Source organism: Glycine soja, chromosome 5, assembly GCF_004193775.1.
Source record: "Glycine soja cultivar W05 chromosome 5, ASM419377v2, whole genome shotgun sequence".
Taxonomy (NCBI): Eukaryota; Viridiplantae; Streptophyta; class Magnoliopsida; order Fabales; family Fabaceae; genus Glycine; species Glycine soja.
The window spans coordinates 15,974,663-15,991,712 of NC_041006.1; the positions used below are offsets into that span (position 1 = coordinate 15,974,663).

A 17,050-nucleotide genomic window follows, 5' to 3' on the forward strand; every position below is an offset into this window, starting at 1 on the left:
AACTCGTGTAATCGATTATGATAAGGCTGCAATCGATTAAAATGGAGAGTTTTTCCTTCTGAAGAAACTTTTCTAACTTAGAAATTTTTCTTCTCACTTACTCATGATGATGCATGATGCACAAAAGATATGATATGGACAAAGATGCAACATTCAATATAATAACCAATACAAATGCCACTCAAAGGAGTTGGGCATGCAAAAGACAAAACATCTTCAAGCTTTTCTCCATGCTTCAAGCTTTAGTCTTCAAGTTGTTCATGTTGCTCCCCCTATCTCTAACATGTCACAGATATGAGACATTTACGCTAACTTAGATGTCTCGTGTGTCAAGATTTTCAACAAAGTCTTTGACGACCAATTGGTTAAGGAATACACTCCCCCTCCAACTCCCCAAAACAATTTTTGTAGTTTCCTTTGTTTTTTCTTTATCGTGACTATTATGTGTCTTTTTTGCATATTTATGCCATTGATGTATAAGTGTTGAATTTGAACAATTATGACTATGATAATTTAAATTATGTTATTGCATGTAAGTTGTATCACCTATGTACAAATGTGGGCTTGTGAGCACCTCCAACTAGTAGTTTTCTCGCTTTTATATACTTACAAAGTTTATGTCATCCTGATTGGTTAGCTCGCGCTTCCTTGCTATTCTTTTGTATATACAATTTGACAATAAAATTAATTTTTCTTGATGTTTTTCTTGTGCATTTTGTATGGTTTGACCATTATCCTGAATGCACATTTATTGCCCCATAAATATGGGTTGGCCATTATTGGGCGAGATTGTTGGCGTATTTAGGTAACCTTTGTTCACTAGGGCATATAAATCGTAGTGTGCCTCTTGTTCCCATTTCTTCCTCAGTCTTTCTACCATACTCTTTTATGGTGTCATGAGTGGTGTGGTAGACCAGAGGTGGTTATCAAAGTTAGTCTCTCGAATCAATTAAGGGTATGGATGTTTGCTAACCCCTTAACTGGTTGAGTGGCTAACATTGGAAGCAATCTCCATGCATAATTGCGTTGAGAGGTTATAAGCAGTCGTGCAAGGTGGTGGTCCACCACAATCCTAGGGTTGTCAGTGGTAGTCCGTGGGTTGTGAGAGATTCCTCATGGACTAGAGGATCTGCCCTTCTTGGTACTTTTCAGTGTGGTGGGGTTGAGTCAGCATTGTTATCCTTCTTTGTGCAGACCCTTTGACAATCTGAATGGTTTCGAGATGTAATAGCGGGGGTCTGTTGCTTTGCTTGGAAGGCTGCAACGTCATCTTAACTGAGTTGAGAGGCTAAAGTGGAAGCAACTTGGAGTTGACGAAGGAGGCAACTTCTGGGAAGGGAAGGTAGGGCTGGAAAAACTCGGGAGCATGCTGGATTGGTGTGAATGGATGAAATCAGGAAGCGAACCTCACATAAGGTTCTTGGAAGTCATCCTTATCCAACACACTAATCCTGCTCTTGCACTTGTTTGACTGTGTTGATGGCATGACCAACTTGCTCTATAGCTTGGCCGACTAAGTTCAACCACATCATTGCTGTTGTTGTGCTCTCTCCTTCTCTTATAAGCTTGATCGAGGATGGCGGTTGGGGTTGTGACAGCTCTAGCAGACTTGATTAGACAATCCATCTTGCTCATCCTTTATGGTTTCATCCTATAGTTCCTAAGAATGGAACTCTTGTAGGCTTGATCAATTTGTAATTTAGTTGAGTAACATATCCTTGTCCATTATATAAAATAAAATCTAATTTATTTATGCATTTGCGCCAATGTCCCATTCTCTTTTTTATGTTTGTGTTCGCAAGAGTTTAATATCATTATGAGACCTAGTCGGTTTCTTGATAAAATTGGTCTTTGTTAAAAATCATCTTATGGATGATTTATCGCTTGCAAGGCATAGTAGGTTTCCTTGTTCTCTAATAAAATCAGTCCTTACTAAAATCAACTTGTGGAAAAATTATTGCTTATGAGACATAGTTAGTTTCCTTGTTCTCTAATAAAATTGGTCCTTACTAAAATCAACTTGTGAATGAATTATTGCTTTTGAGACGTAGTGGGTTTCCTTGTTCTATGATAAAATCGATCCTTGCTAAAATCAACTCGTGAATGAATTATTGCTTATAAGACGTAGTCAATTTCCTTGTTCTCTAGTAAAGTTGGTACTTGCTAAAGCCAACTCGTTAATGAATTATTGCTTATGAGATGTAGTTGGTTTCCTTGTTCTCTAATAAAATCAGTCCTTACTAAAATCAACTTGTGAATGAATTATTCCTTATGATATGTGTAACGCCCTAAAATTTTGCTAACTATAAATCAATGTTTAATTGTATTTATCGTATTATTTGATTATATGATTAACTTGAATGTGTTGAGGTATGGTGTGAACTAGTCATGTATGATTTGCTTGATGTGGATGTTGACTTATGTGGAGTTTTATTGACCTAAGTTGAAATTATGAGATTTCAAATTTTACCTAAACCAATTCTGATGGAAGCTTGCTTGAAAAGCTTCTATGGAGGCTGGATCTTTGAACTTTAGTAAGGTCCTTTAATGGTGAATTTCAACCATGGAATTCCAGCAGAAGATAAAGGAGAAAAGGTGAGAGGAGGCGCCATCCAATAGAGAATAAGCCATGGAAGGAGAAGCTTCACCACCAAGAAAGGGCCTTGGATAGGAAGCTTCAATGGAGGAAGAGAATGAGAGAAAGGGGGGGGGATAGTAGCGTGGAAATTGAAGGAGAATAGGGAGAGAAGTTGAACTTTGAAGTGTGTCTCACAAGTTTCTCATTCATCAAAGTTGCGACAAGTGTTACACATGTTTCTATTTATAACCTAGGTCACTAACTTTTTGAATTTCATTTTCATTTCATGTGAATCTAAAAGGAATATTCCAAGAATATGTCAAATGTATCTTAGCATATTCCCTTTAGATGTCACAAGCATGGAAGGTGTGATTCTAGCACATGGGAAGCTTCCTTGAGAAGCAAGGAAGGTAGGTTCCTTGGGAAGCAAGGAAGAAAGCTTCCTTCAGAAGCTAGAGAAAGAGGGAAGGGGGGGGGGGGGGGAACTTGCACTTCTTCCTTGGGAAGGAAGGCAGACAAGTTGGGCTTGGCCTAGGAGGAAGAAAGGATGGCCAAATGAATCTTAGCTACTCACACCCCTCCAATAGCTAAGCTCACCCCTATGCCAAAATACATGAAAATACAAAAAAAAGTCCCTACTACAAAGACTACTCAAAATGCCCTGAAATACAAGGCTAAAACCCTATACTACTAGGGTACCCTTAACTTGTAGGGTAGAGTACCCTATAAACCTAAAATGACCAAAATACAAGGCCCAAAAGAAGGAAAACCTATTCTAATATTGACAAAGAATAGTGGACTCAACCTTGGCCCATGGGCTCAGAAATCTACCTTGAGGTTTATGAGAACCCTAGGGACTTCTTCAGCAGCTCTAGCCCAGTCCTCTTGGAGCCTCTTGCTCATGGCTCTGGTGACTAGTCCCTTCCAGGGAAGATTGCATCAAATTCCGGTAAAACTATGATCATAGATTCGTTAACCATTGGATCATCTTCACAATTTTATTGTAGATTCCTAACATATGTCCCCATGGTTTGACCATTGGGATTTTTAAAATGACAACTTTTGACCTCTCGTTTAGCACGAGAAGTGCACTAAGCACAATTCCAACCTAAGAGTGAATTGCGTTGAGCGTGAATTGTCACCTTAGCGCAAGAGGAATTGCGTTCAGTGCAAATTGTTGCACTCAACGCAAATCCCAACTCGAGAGGAATTGTGCTAAAAGTGGAAAGTTGCACTTAGTGCCAAAAGTGGACTCCCACTTAGCAAGACGAGCTCGCTAAGCAAGATCTACAGATTATAAATATGTTCTTCAGTGTGAAAAACACAATTTTTCACTCTTTTTCTCACCAAACACCCACCCAAGCCTTAACACCTCCTCCTCCACCACCCACGACCACTGATGGCCACCACGAGCCGTCGTTGCTTGCCGCCGAACCACCACACCAAGAGGAACATTTTAATTGGAGTTGAATCCTTAGAATCCACCTTAATGATTTGATGGAGAAAAATCCATCAATCCTTTCTTTCATAGCTTCTCTGAGGTAATGTTGACTTCTAAGCCTTTCTCCTAGTTAGTTTGAGTTTCTCTTAGTGTCTCTTGTGTTTTGGGTACTATAATAGGGTGTTTTTATACTTCCTTTGAAAAACCCTTGAAAATGAGACATTGCAAAAGTTATATTTTTATAAAATTGAGGTTATCTTCGTGACTTTCACTGAACCCCGGTCACATTGGCGTGATCAAAATTTCAAAATGACGTCTCCTTTTAGTAGAATCCAAAACACCCTTTAGCCCTTTATGTTTAGACATGGGTGATTGACTCTGAATGTTGTTATTAACCTTGTTTTCGAAATCTATACTAAATTTCCTTTGATTTGGTATATAAAACGTTGCGTTTGGATTGATGAACATGAAGGAGAGAGGTCTCTGAATGACGGAAAGAAGAACTAACGGAGAGCTCACGATAGATGATGAGAGTTTATTATAATTTACAGCTTTTGATACCGTAGTTGGGGTCAGGGAACCAAACTATAGGGATGTATGCCTATCCCTGTTGCATGATGGTTTTCAAGAAAAACAATATTTTTGACTAATGGGATGCGATGCGTTTGTTATTGATAAATGACATTATTATTCTTATTAGACTTGTGTTGTCTAAAGACCTAAGGAGTGTGAATCTTAGGCATGAACTATACATGTATGTGTGTGCGGAATATGATTTATTGATGATATTAATTGATATGAGGTGACGTTGATGTTTATGATAATGTTGATAGAGTATGATGTTGCTATTGAAGATGATATTGATAATAATTGATATGAGATGATGTTGTTATTGACGATTATGTTGATATGAGATTATGTTATTGTTGTTGATAATGTCATTGAGATGATATGATGTTGATGTTGATAATGACATTGAGATGAGATGATGTTGATGTTGATGTTGATGTTGATAATGACATTGAGATGAGATGTTGAAAATGCCATTGTGATAATGTATGTTGTGTATGTACATGGGGGGTGCTGTGACCATGATGGATATCCCTGATGGGGGAAATAAAGTGATTAAAGAGTTTTAAGCATCTCTGAAGGGGGATGGCTTAAAATCTTTAATTATCCACGGTCAGTGCATTGATGGTGCCTATGTTTCACTTCATATTGCATGGAAATAGTATAAAAATTGTTAGTATGTACTTGTAGTTTCTCATGAGGGGGAATACTTGTACTTGGGGCATGCCACTCAGTTTGAGACTTAGGCTGATCATCATGGAGGGGGAGGGGGAGTTGCCTGTGCATGACAAGGTGACCTTGACATTTACTACCTAGTTCCTAAGTGAGAGTGTCATGTGGACACGCTTAGGCTATTTCTTGACCAATGATACCATATTTCATTTCAGAGTTGAAGTTAGGTGCATGCATCATATTGAGCATGATTGATTGGAACTATGGACGAATGATGACTACTTGTTGAGTGTATGTTGGAGTAATGGATGTTTGTGTATGATTATGGTATTTGTTAATGTTTTCTTACTAATCGTGGTTATTTGATTTTTGTGTTAATTTCTTTTATAATAAACTCACCCTTGCAATTTTTGTACCGTGTGGTTGGTACCTGTGATGATCACGAACCTTCATTCATGGGAGCAGACAAACAACATTAGAGTATGCAAAGTGAGATTCTTTTGTGGAGCCACCAAGCCAACATGATGATGTTGGGATTATTTTGGGAGAGAGTTGTGTTTTGTTAATTAACTCCTCTGTAGCTGGTTCTATAATTCTTTTTTTTTTAATTGAGGGTGTATATCATAGATTTAATTATATGTATGAACTAATTTACTTTCTGTTATGTGAATGATGTGTAATGAGTTAATACATATATATATATATATATATATATATATATATATATATATATATATATTTAAGTAATTGTGTGTTATTTGGTGAATGTACATCGCGAAAAAAATTTACTCTCATTTTTCATAAGCAAATTAACAAAGTTTTCATTTAAAAACATTGAAATTTACATGGTTTAGAGTGGTGATATCGTAGCGATGAGGCGGGCTGTTACAAGACGTACTCGATTTCTTTGTTCTCTAGTAAAATCACTCCTTGCTAAAATCAACTTGTGAATGAATTATTGCTTATGAGACGTAGTTGGTTTCCTTGTTCTCTAATAAAATCAGTCATTGCTAAAATGAACACGTGAATGAATTAATGCTTACAAGATTTAGTTGGTTTTCTTTTAGAGTTTGTTTGTAACTTTCGTGTAGGTCTTTTTATCGTTGGTGCTTAGGGAGGTTGTAATGCCGACCTACACTCGCGGGTCTTTTTAAGGAGGGTACTCGAGAGTTGTTTATAACTTTCACATGGGTCTTTTTATCATTGGTGCCCAGGGTGGCCATAATGTCGAACTACACTCACGGGTCTTTTAAAAGAGGGTGCTCGAAAGTTTGTTATAACTTTTGTGCGTGTCTTTTTATCTTTGGTGCTCAGGGAGGTCGTAATGCTAACCTACACTCACAAGTCTTTTTAAAGGGGTTCCTGAGAGTTGTTTATAACTTTTGCGTGGGCCTTTTTTTCGTTGGTGCCTAGGGAGGCCATAATGTTGACCTACACTCATGGGTTTTTTTAAGGAGGGTGCCCGAGAGTTGTTTATAACTTTTGCACGGGTCTTTTTATTGTTGGTGTTTGGGGAGGCCATAATGTCAACCTACACTCACGGGTCTTTTTAAGGATGGTGCCCAAGATTTGGTTATAACTTTCGTGCGGGTCTTTTTCAGGAGGGTTTCGGGGAGTTTTTTATATCTTTCACAGGATCATTTTATCATTGGTGCTCGAGGAGGCAATAATGCCAACCTACACTCGTGGGTCCTTTTTATGGGTTTCCCAAGAGTTGTTTATAAATTTTGCATAGGTCTCTTTATCGTTGGTGGAAAATTGCTTTTTTATCCTAAAATTCCTTTTCATTAGGTGTTTATGTCCCTGCAAAATTAGTGCTTACAAGAAACTGACACTTTTAGGTCCATACATCTATCTTTTTGGGCTAGAAATAGAAAATTAAGATAAAAAAAATTAACAATAAAGAAGTCACAATGGATCCTATTGCGCTTCTCAACTATAGTATTGCCAGAGGTTTTTTGAGTTCCAGATTCCAGGGACTTGTTTCCTTTTCAAATCTCTTCTTGGATCCTAAAAGGACCCTCCCAATTTGGTGATAACTTGTTGGTGGAGGCATCTTTTAACAATCTTTTGAGTATTAAATCGCCTTTCTTGAAGCTTCTTGAGACTAGTCGACCGTTGTATCGTTTGGCGGCTCTTTGTTTAATGGTTTTTTCCCGCACATGGGCCATCTCTCTCTCTTCCTGCAGTAACCGAGTTAGATCTGTAAAATTTATTCATTTCTTTCTAGTAGACAGAAGTCAACCCTAGGGGATGGCTCCCCAATCTCTATTGATATCACAACATCAACTCCGAATGAGAGCTGGAATGAAATTTCTCTAGTAGAAGATTGTGGTGTTGTATGATACGACCATAGGACTTGGGGAAGTTCCTCAACCCATCTCCCCTTAGCTTCTTCTAAGCGCTTCCTTATTCCCTCTAGCACAACTTTGTTGGTTGACTCTGTTTGCCCATTAGTGTGGGGATGCTACACTGACGTGAATATTTTCTTTATCTTTTATTGAGAACAAAAGTCTACCACTTGGGATGTTGCAAACTATGTTCCATTATCTGAGACAATTGCTACAAGGATCCCAAATTTGCATATAATCTTCCTCCAGTAAAACTTTTTCACCCTGCCTATTGAGATTGATGTGACTGGCTCCACTTTTACCCATTTGGTAAAGTAGTCCACAACTACTATAAAAAACTTGACTTGTCCCAAGTAGGAGGGAAATGACCCAAGATATCCACTCTCTACATATGGAATGACTAAGGGCTTGATACCATATGTAGGTTCTTTGGCAATGCTTTGTGTAAGTTGGCGTATCTTTGACATTGTCGCATTTTTCACAAATACCATGTAGTCCCCCTTTAGTGTTGGCAAGTAATATCCTACCTTGGAAACTTTGGTTGCTAAAGCTCTCCCCCCAATGTGAGTACTGCAAACTCCTTCGTGCACTTCTCTGATGACATATTCTACCTCATGTGTTGTTAGGCATTTGAGTAAAGGGAACGAGAATCCTCTCTGAAATAGTCAGCCATTAAGAACAGTGTATCGACTTGCGTCCATTCAAAGTTTTTTTGCTTCATCATGCTCTTTAAGCAACACATTTTCTTCTAGATATGCCTTTATGGGAGTCATCCATAACTTTTCCTCTATAATCGTACATATCTCCAAGTCATCAATTCTTGGACCATTAATGGTTTCCTGGATGACTGGCATGTTGTTCCTTGCTTTTTTCATGCTAGATAACTTTGCCAATAAATTTGCTCGATTGTTCCATTCTCTTGGTACATGGACTAGTTTTGAGGAGTCGAACTTTGCCAATAAGTGTGCTTAGGTGTCATGAGGCATGTAAAGCATGAAGGACATGCACAAAGTGTGACTATATGATGTGGCAATAGAGTGTAGCAAGCAAATGCTCACCTCTTCCTCTGAAATTTAATTGGATTGGGCTTTTCCCAATTCAATTAAATTTATTTTCCAACACACACATCAAGTATTCACTTAATGCATGTGAAATTACAAAACTACCCTTAATAAAATAACTAGTCTAGGTGCCCTAAAATACAAGGGCTGAAAAATCCTACATTTCTAGGGTACCCTACCTACATTATGGAGCCCTAAATACAAGGCCCAAAAATAATGAAACCTTAATCTAATATATACAAAGATACGTGGGCTCATACTTAGCCCATGGGCCCGAAATCTACCCTAAGGCTCATGAGAACCCTAGTGCCTTCTCTTGCATCTTTGGGTCAATCTAGTTGGAGTCTTCTATCCAATGCCCTTGCGAGATAGGATTGCATCATTCCCTCTCCCTTGAAAAGGATTTGACCTCAAATCCCGAGGTTCTTGAAACTCTATTGGGCTTTTTTCATCAACACCTATAAAAAGAACAAAACATATATATTAGTGGTGTTTGGTATGTTGAAGTAAGGTAAGGTCTGAAAACCCATTTCCTGGGCATCTTCCCATGAAGGAACATAGTTCCTCACCAACTCAATGAGTGGTGCTACAAGTATAGAAAAATATGGGACAAACCTTTTGTAAAATTTTGTTAAGTCATGGAAGCCCTAAATTTTCCTTATACTTGGTGGAGTGGGCCACTCAGGAATGATCTTTATTCTCTTAATTTTCATGGGAACCCCTTGATTACTATTTAAAAAATTAAAGAAAATAATGCAATAAAACATACCCTTTTCTGTATTTTCATGTTGATTATTCCTACCAAAAAGTACGCCAAACCTAAGGTGTCCCATATGAGCACCTAAGTTTGTATTGAAACTAAAAATAAGAACAAACCTACCTAATGAGTCCCTATCTACACGAATCTTGAAGATGTTGGGCGCATGAGTGATTTTACAAAAGAGGGTTGCACCGCTCAACACACTCATCATATCACCTATTTTAGGGATTTGGTGCCTAATAATACCTATTTTAGGCACCAACAAAGCACAAGGATTTAAGCTCTTATGAACCAAACCCTCATCCAATAACTCCTTTACTTGAGGAATAAACTCAAGCCCAAGAGGTGTGGCAATGCTAGCAAGTGTCTTTTTACAAAGGAGAAAATGTGGAGGTTGTCTAAGAGGAGAAATTTCTTTAATATTTGTCTTTATTTCAAAATGCCTTTCCTTCTTAGGTAACCTCTTGGAGGAGACACTTACCTCCTTACACTCCTCCTTAACCATTAAAGGTTGTCCTTCTTCTTGGGGGTAGTTTTCTTCACTAGATTCTTCCCCTTTTGCTTCTTCACTTTCACTAAAGGAAGGTGAAGTAGTAGCCTCATCTTGGCTACTATAAATGTCTTGGCTCCTCAGTCCTCATAATCATGGTTTTCTTGGTGGGGCATTGGGAAGTAATGTGTCCTCTTCCAAGACATTTCAAGCACTTTATAGGGCTAGTCTTTTCTTGCATACTAGCCTTAGGGGGTTGCTTTTCTGTTGTCTTCCCCTTATCATCTTTGGGCTTAAAAGGTGCTGCCCCTAAGATGCCTAGACCTTGGTCTTTCTTTGGATAAGAATGAGAGCCATAAGATTTTAAAGTAGACTTTTTTTTAAGATTTTGCTCTACCCTTATTTCCCAATCTAAGTAAGCCTCTACATTGTGCTTCCTATGGAAGTATGGGAGGTTAATGTTAGCCTCTTGAGGCTTTCTTTAATTTTCTCTCCTATGGGAGTGAGGTCTAAGATGTGACCTATGTCTTCCTTCATAATAGTCATGAAGTGATGCAATCCTCCCTAGGAAGGGATCAGTCACTAGAGCCATGAGCAAGAGGCTCCAAGAGGATTGGGCTAAAGCTGCTGAAGAAGGCCCTAGGGTTCTCATGAACCTCAAGGTATATTTTTGAGCCCATGGGCCAAGGTTGGGACCAATTATTTTTTTACATATTAGACTAGGATGTCATTATATTTGATCCTTGTATTTAGGGCTCCATAATGTAGGTAGGGTACCCTAGAAATATAGGATTTTTCAGCCCTTGTATTTTAGGGCACCTAGACTAGTTTATGTATTAGTGGTAGTTTTATAATTTCACATGCACTAAGTGAACATTTGATGTGTGTGTTGGGAAATAAAATTTAATTGAATTGGTAGAAGCCCAATCCAATTAAATTTTAGAGGGGGAGGTGAGCATTTGCTTACTACACCCCATTGCCACATCATATAGTCACACTTTGTGCATGTCCTTCATGCTTTACATGCCTTATGACACCTAAGCACACTTAGTGGAGAATCTTGGAATTTATCTTGGATTAGTGGGCTGAACCATAACTAAAATTCACTAATCATAATTAGTGAAATTTTGGCTCCACAAATTCAAGTGAAATTTGAATTGAAATTCAAATTTCCCTCCAATTTTGTGTGACACTTAGGCTATAAATAGAGGTCATGTGTGTGCAATTTTTGAACTTTGATCATTTGAATATTAAACTTCAGATTTCAGAGCTTTTTTAGAGCACAAAATTTCGTGCTCTTCTCTTCCTCTCCTTTCATTCATCTCCTTCTTCCTCTAAGCTCTTATTCATGGCCTCCTATGGTGGTGAGCATCTTCTAGACACAACTTCTCCTTGAAGTGGCATCTCCTCTCTCTCTTCATTCTCCATTCCGCTGCCATTCATCTTCCAAGAAGAAAAGGAATCCATTGATGAAGAAGATCCTAGGCCTACAAGCTCCAATGGAGCTTACATCATGTGGTATCAAGAGCATCTTCATCTAGGTGATGCTCTTTTGCTTCCTCTATCTTTTTGTTCGGTGAATTCTCTTTAAGTCCTTGTTCTTCATCTTAGTCTCCAAGTATATCCTCCATTGTCTTGTGGTTTGGTGCTGTTTAGAGTAGATTCAAAAAAATAAACCTATCAAATCTTAGATCTACACTTGTTCTTGCATTTCTATGGTTCAAATTTTGTAGATCTACTCTTGAATCATGTTTTTGTGTTGATTTTAGGTTCTATCATTTTTCATTCATAATATTCTTGTGTTGAACCTTAGATCTAAATTTTCTTCCAAAATATTGATTAGAAAAAAAACACAAAATTCTAAGTGTAAATCACTTAATTCATGTTGTCTTAGAGTCATGTTTAGTCATAGTAATTGTCACATTATGTTCTAAGTTTGTGTTGAATTTTTATTTTGTTGATTGAATTCTAGATACATTTGTTCATGTATTCTTGTCATTATTAGCCTATCTTTTGAATTTTGAGTCTAATTCATGCGTGTTATTTAGTTCATAACATGTTCTAAATCAATTCCTAGAAGTAGTCTTGTTGTTGAACTTTTTTTTTTTTTTTTCTGAGTTTCCTACATGATGCCTATGATGAAGTTGAGTTGTAGTGCTGAGTTGTGGCTGGATTTGTGAATCAAATAAGTCTTAAGCTCTCTTGAATTGTGTTATTCAAGATAATTGAGCATAAGCAAACACAAATTGTAACTACCCAAGCCTTAAGCAACATAAACACTACTCTTGATTTCTAGGTTGAAATCACTGGTGTTGGCAGCTTGAACATACGAACTTGTATAAATTACTGGGAATTGGTCACTACATTTTTTGAGATGAAATATTTACTGAATGTTTTAGACATCTGGACCAAAATTATAAAAAAAGAACCAAGCAATTTGGATTAAAGTAAAAAATAAGAAAAATCACACAAGTTGGCAGAAAAATCAGTGTCCAGGAAAAAAAAAGTGAAAGGGAAGTGTGCTTGTTGTTTTGGCTCAAAATTTGTTCTATAATTGGTGCCTATTTTATACCAATCCTAGTTCTGAAACTTCAATTGAAAATTATTGGGAAAACAAGTGCCAAAACTAGAGGTTTCTTGAGTCTTTTTTTTTCTTTTTAGTTTTTCTACTCTACTCTAGAGCCATTCTAGGTTTCTCTTTGAGTCCTAGCTTGATTTTGTGTGCTTTTCATTTCTTTAATTGTTGAATAATCCTTTAAAATTTGTCTTGTTAAAAATCTATTGGTTTAGCTTTCATTTCATTTTTTTTTTGTCTTTGGTTATTGCTTGTCTCTTTGTTTCCTTGCTTGTGAGTTGCCATATAGGGAATTGGAAAAGAGGATTAGTGCCATACCTTGAAGAATTTGAGTCAAGAAGCAAGGGGCCAACCACCTTAAGAGCTATTGGACTAAAAAGCACTCCAAATTGAGTTAAACACCAAAGAGAGAATAGCCACCACAATTAAGGACTTTTTTTTTTTGTAATTTTGTAATTGACAATTTGCTTTGTTTTCAACTTTTGTAACAAAATGGCCTTTCATTGGAAGTAAGTTGGGAGCCTCCAATAGGTCACCCTACTTCCATTTGTGTGTAATAATTTTAGGCAATTTTGCCTTAGGATAGTGAGTGTTTTGTTGGGAACCTTAAATGAGGTCATCCAAACACTCTTAGGATCTGCCTAGTTTGCATTTCTTGCACTTTAATTTCTTGCAACATGAGTCTTCATTTCTTACACTCTTATTTTAGGCAACAAGAAAGAACCATAGCTTAGGAACCAACATGAGTCTTCATTCTTCATCTAGTGTTAATGGTGAGGGTTCTACTCCTAAGGACCCCTTGTATTAGATATTAGATGAGTTGAGATCCCTTAAGTTGTGGAAAGAAAAACAAGAGAGAAAAGAAAAAGGTAAAAAAAGAGTGGAAGAAATAAGTCAAGATGAAAGAGAGAAAATAACTCCTTCCATATAGGGACCTAGATGAGCTAGTCCAACTCTGTATAAGAGTGGAGCAACAACTTAAAAGAAAGCCTTCTTCAAAATCTTTTTGGCTCTCACTCTTATCCAAGGAAGGACCAAGCCCATGGAATTTTTGGGGCTGCACCTTCAAAACCCAAGGAAGATAAGGGTAAGACCATAGAGAAATACACCCCTAAGACTAGTTACCAAGAAAGGACAAGCAACATTAAATGCTTCAAATGTCTTGGGAGAGGTCACATTGCCTCTCAATGCCCCACAAAGAAAACCATGATCATGAGGGGTCAAGACATTTATAGTAGTCAAGAGGAGACTACTTCTTGCCCTTCCTCTAGTGGAAGTGAAGATGAAGTAAGGGGTGAAGAGTCTAGTGAGGAAGTCTACCCCCATGAAGAAGGTGACCTCTTTATGGTTAGAAGGCTCCTTGGAGGTCAATCTTGTGATCTATTTCAATTCCAAAGAGAGAACATCTTTCATACAAGATGCAAAATTTTAGATAAAACTTGTTCTCTCATTGTGGATAGTGGATCTTGCTGCAATTGTTGTAGCACAAGATTAGTTTCCAAGTTGAACCTCACTATCATTCCCCACTCAAAACCTTATAAACTTCAATGGCTCAATGAGCAAGGGGAAATGATAGTTAACCAACAAGTGAAGGTACCTTTCTCCATTGGGACATATAAGGATGAAGTTAATTGTGATATAGTTCCCATGGAGGCAGGACATATTCTTTTAGGAAGGCTGTGGCAATTTGATAGGAAGATCATTTACAATGGCCTAACTAATGAGATTACCTTCACCCATCTTGGCACTAAATTTGTGTTGCATCCTCAAACACCTTCACAGGTGGCCAAAGATCAACTAACTATGAAAGATAAGAGGGATAAGGAAGAATGATGTGCCATCATTTTCTTCTATTTTCTAAACCCTTTTTGCACCATTTTAATTACTGATTGGTCTTAATTGTCAATTAATCAGGCAGTTTTATTATTTGGGCTCATTTAGCTAATTTGATGTTTTTAATCTAATTTCAGGAATTAATGAAACATTGGGCTTAATCCGGATTTTGGTTATGGACTTGAAGAGGGCAAATAAAGCAACGCTTACCTTAGTTAATTTCTAATTAGGAAATTTCGCAATTTTATTTTATGTTGTTCAGTGTTTATTTCATTTTGGGCCAGAGTATTGTAATAGGGCCCAGTGACTTTGAGTGACTCTTTTTAAATAGTAGCCTTGGGATTCGTGCAAGGCATTCTATTATGCTATTTTCATTATTCAGAGCTTTGGCTTTAGGTTTTCACGTTTTTCTGTTCCCTTGTTACAGTTTTCGTTCTTAATGCAAATTTCCGTTTTCTGCTTCTAATTACGAGTTCATTCTTGCTTCTTCTTCTACTTTCATTTAAGTTTCTGTTTATTTACATTTCTGTTCATTTACATTTCTGTTCATTTACGTTTCTGTTCATTTACGTTTCTGCTTCATGTTTCATTTGCGTTTTCTGTTTGAATCCATGGAAGGCTAGATTTTCTGGTGTTGTTTCCTTTTGAGGACGAAGCCCAACTCTCTTTGAGGTTTCGTTTGTAATGTGGTTTCCTGGCAGTTTTCCCTTCACCAGTTATCCCAATTTCGTGAATATTAATCAGTGCACGCTCCGTGTTCGATTAATTTCCTCTGAGCCTAACTTGCGTTCATGCTTAAAGGACGAAGGGCTAACTGGTGTATGTGGTGCCTAATCACGTATTGAAAACCCTAAGTTGATTTTCGCTTAGTAAATTGAAATAGGGCTGGATTAAGTGGTTGACTGTTAGGGACGAATTCTCTATAACCCAGGATAAGAGAATGGCTTCTGAATCAGAGGAAACAACCCATTTTTAATATTTGTAGTTTCGTATTCCAGTTTACTTGTTCTGCTCTTTAATTACCAAACAACCAAACCCCCCCACCAATCGTTACTGTTACTGCAAGTATATTATGAACATTTGGGTTGTCACTGCTCGTTGGGAAACGACCTAGGATCACTTCCTAGTTACTGCATTTTCATGTTTATTTGATTCGGGTACGGCCTCGATCAAATTTGGCGCCGTTGCCGGGGAGCAGTGTCCAAAGGTTCATAATAGCTAGCTAGTGTTGTGTGTTTAATCCTTTCGTGTTTTATGTTTAAATTGTTAGTATTGTGGTAGTATGTGTGTTAGTGTTGTTTAGTGTCCTGGTATTTTGTTTAATGTGTGTTCTGTTTCAATTTTCCCATTAAGTGTTTCCCCTGTTTCAGTCTTGGGTGTTTTGCTGTGAAGATTGTGCTTGCGGCAAAACAGAGTAGTAGTAGAAATCAATTAGAGACGGATTTTAGCGACCACCCATGCTGAATTATTTGAGATTTTTCGTTTTAGTAGCTAGGGTTGTTATTTTTGGCTGAATTTTTTTGTTGTAACTTCTTTTAATCCATATTTTGTGGGAAAAATAGCTAGAGCCTTTAGTTTGGTCAGATTTGAAAGTTCCAAAAAACTAGCAAATTTTGTGTTTGTCAAAACTTCAAACGGCCATAACTTTTGCTCCGGTTATCAGAATCGCAAATATTATATATGCATTTGGGGTAGAAAAAAATTTCCTACGCCATGGCAGCCGGCCATAGGCCCGCTGAGGTCTCCATCGTCCAAAAAAAGCGATTCTGTCAAAAGTTTTTTATTTTTCAAGTTTTATTCACTTATTTTTCTTAACTTACCATTTTTAGCTTTCATAGTTAGACTTTGAATTTTTGTCTGAAATTTTTTGTGCTATCTTCTCACCATTTTATAAGGTTTCTCACAAAATTTCAAGTCATTTGGATATCATTTGAGGGTAGCTGTAGTTCAAACCTACACCTTTATTTACATGATAAGGCAACTAGTTGTGTGCATGCTGAATGTAGTGTATGACTAGAGGCAATCCATCTGACTTACAACCCTTTGATCCTGAGATAGATAGGACATTTCATAGATTAGTTAGGCATCATTTTATACCTTTTGATCATTCTGAGCATTCCATTACTGGTGAATCTGTGCATTCTGTTATTGGTGATTTTGAACATCCTGATCTTGAGCATTATAATTTTGAGCATTCTGATTATGAGCATTCTGATTTTGCACATTCTGAGAACATGGCACAACCTCCACCCCGTGAGAGGACTCTAAGGGAAATGGCTGCACCTAATTTCACCTACGAAAGCTTGTGCATCCAATACCCTGATGAGGATGTCCCATATGTTCTTAAAACTGGACTGATTCATTTGCTTCCAAAGTTTCATGGCCTTGCAGGTGAAGACCCGCACAAACATTTGAAGGAATTTCATATTGTCTGCTCCACCATGAAACCCCCAGATGTCCAAGAGGATCACATATTTCTGAAGGCTTTTCCTCATTCATTAGAGGGAGTGGCAAAGGACTGGCTGTATTACCTTGCTCCAAGGTCCATCACGAGCTGGGATGACCTTAAGAGAGTATTCTTAGAAAAAATTTTCCCTGCTTCCAGGACCACAACCATCAGGAAAGATATCTCAGGTATTAGACAACTCACTGGAGAGAGCCTGTATGAGTACTGGGAGCGATTTAAGAAACTATGTGCCAGTTGCCCTCACCATCAGAT

At 37.6% G+C, this 17,050-nt stretch overlaps 1 non-coding gene across 1 annotated transcript; it reads right to left on the reverse strand.

Moving 5' to 3' along the window:
• Nucleotides 1-16,943: 16,943 nt before the first annotated feature.
• On the reverse strand, nucleotides 16,944-17,050 carry LOC114413858. The gene has a single exon (XR_003667003.1). It is a non-coding gene; the product is annotated as a small nucleolar RNA R71 (small nucleolar RNA).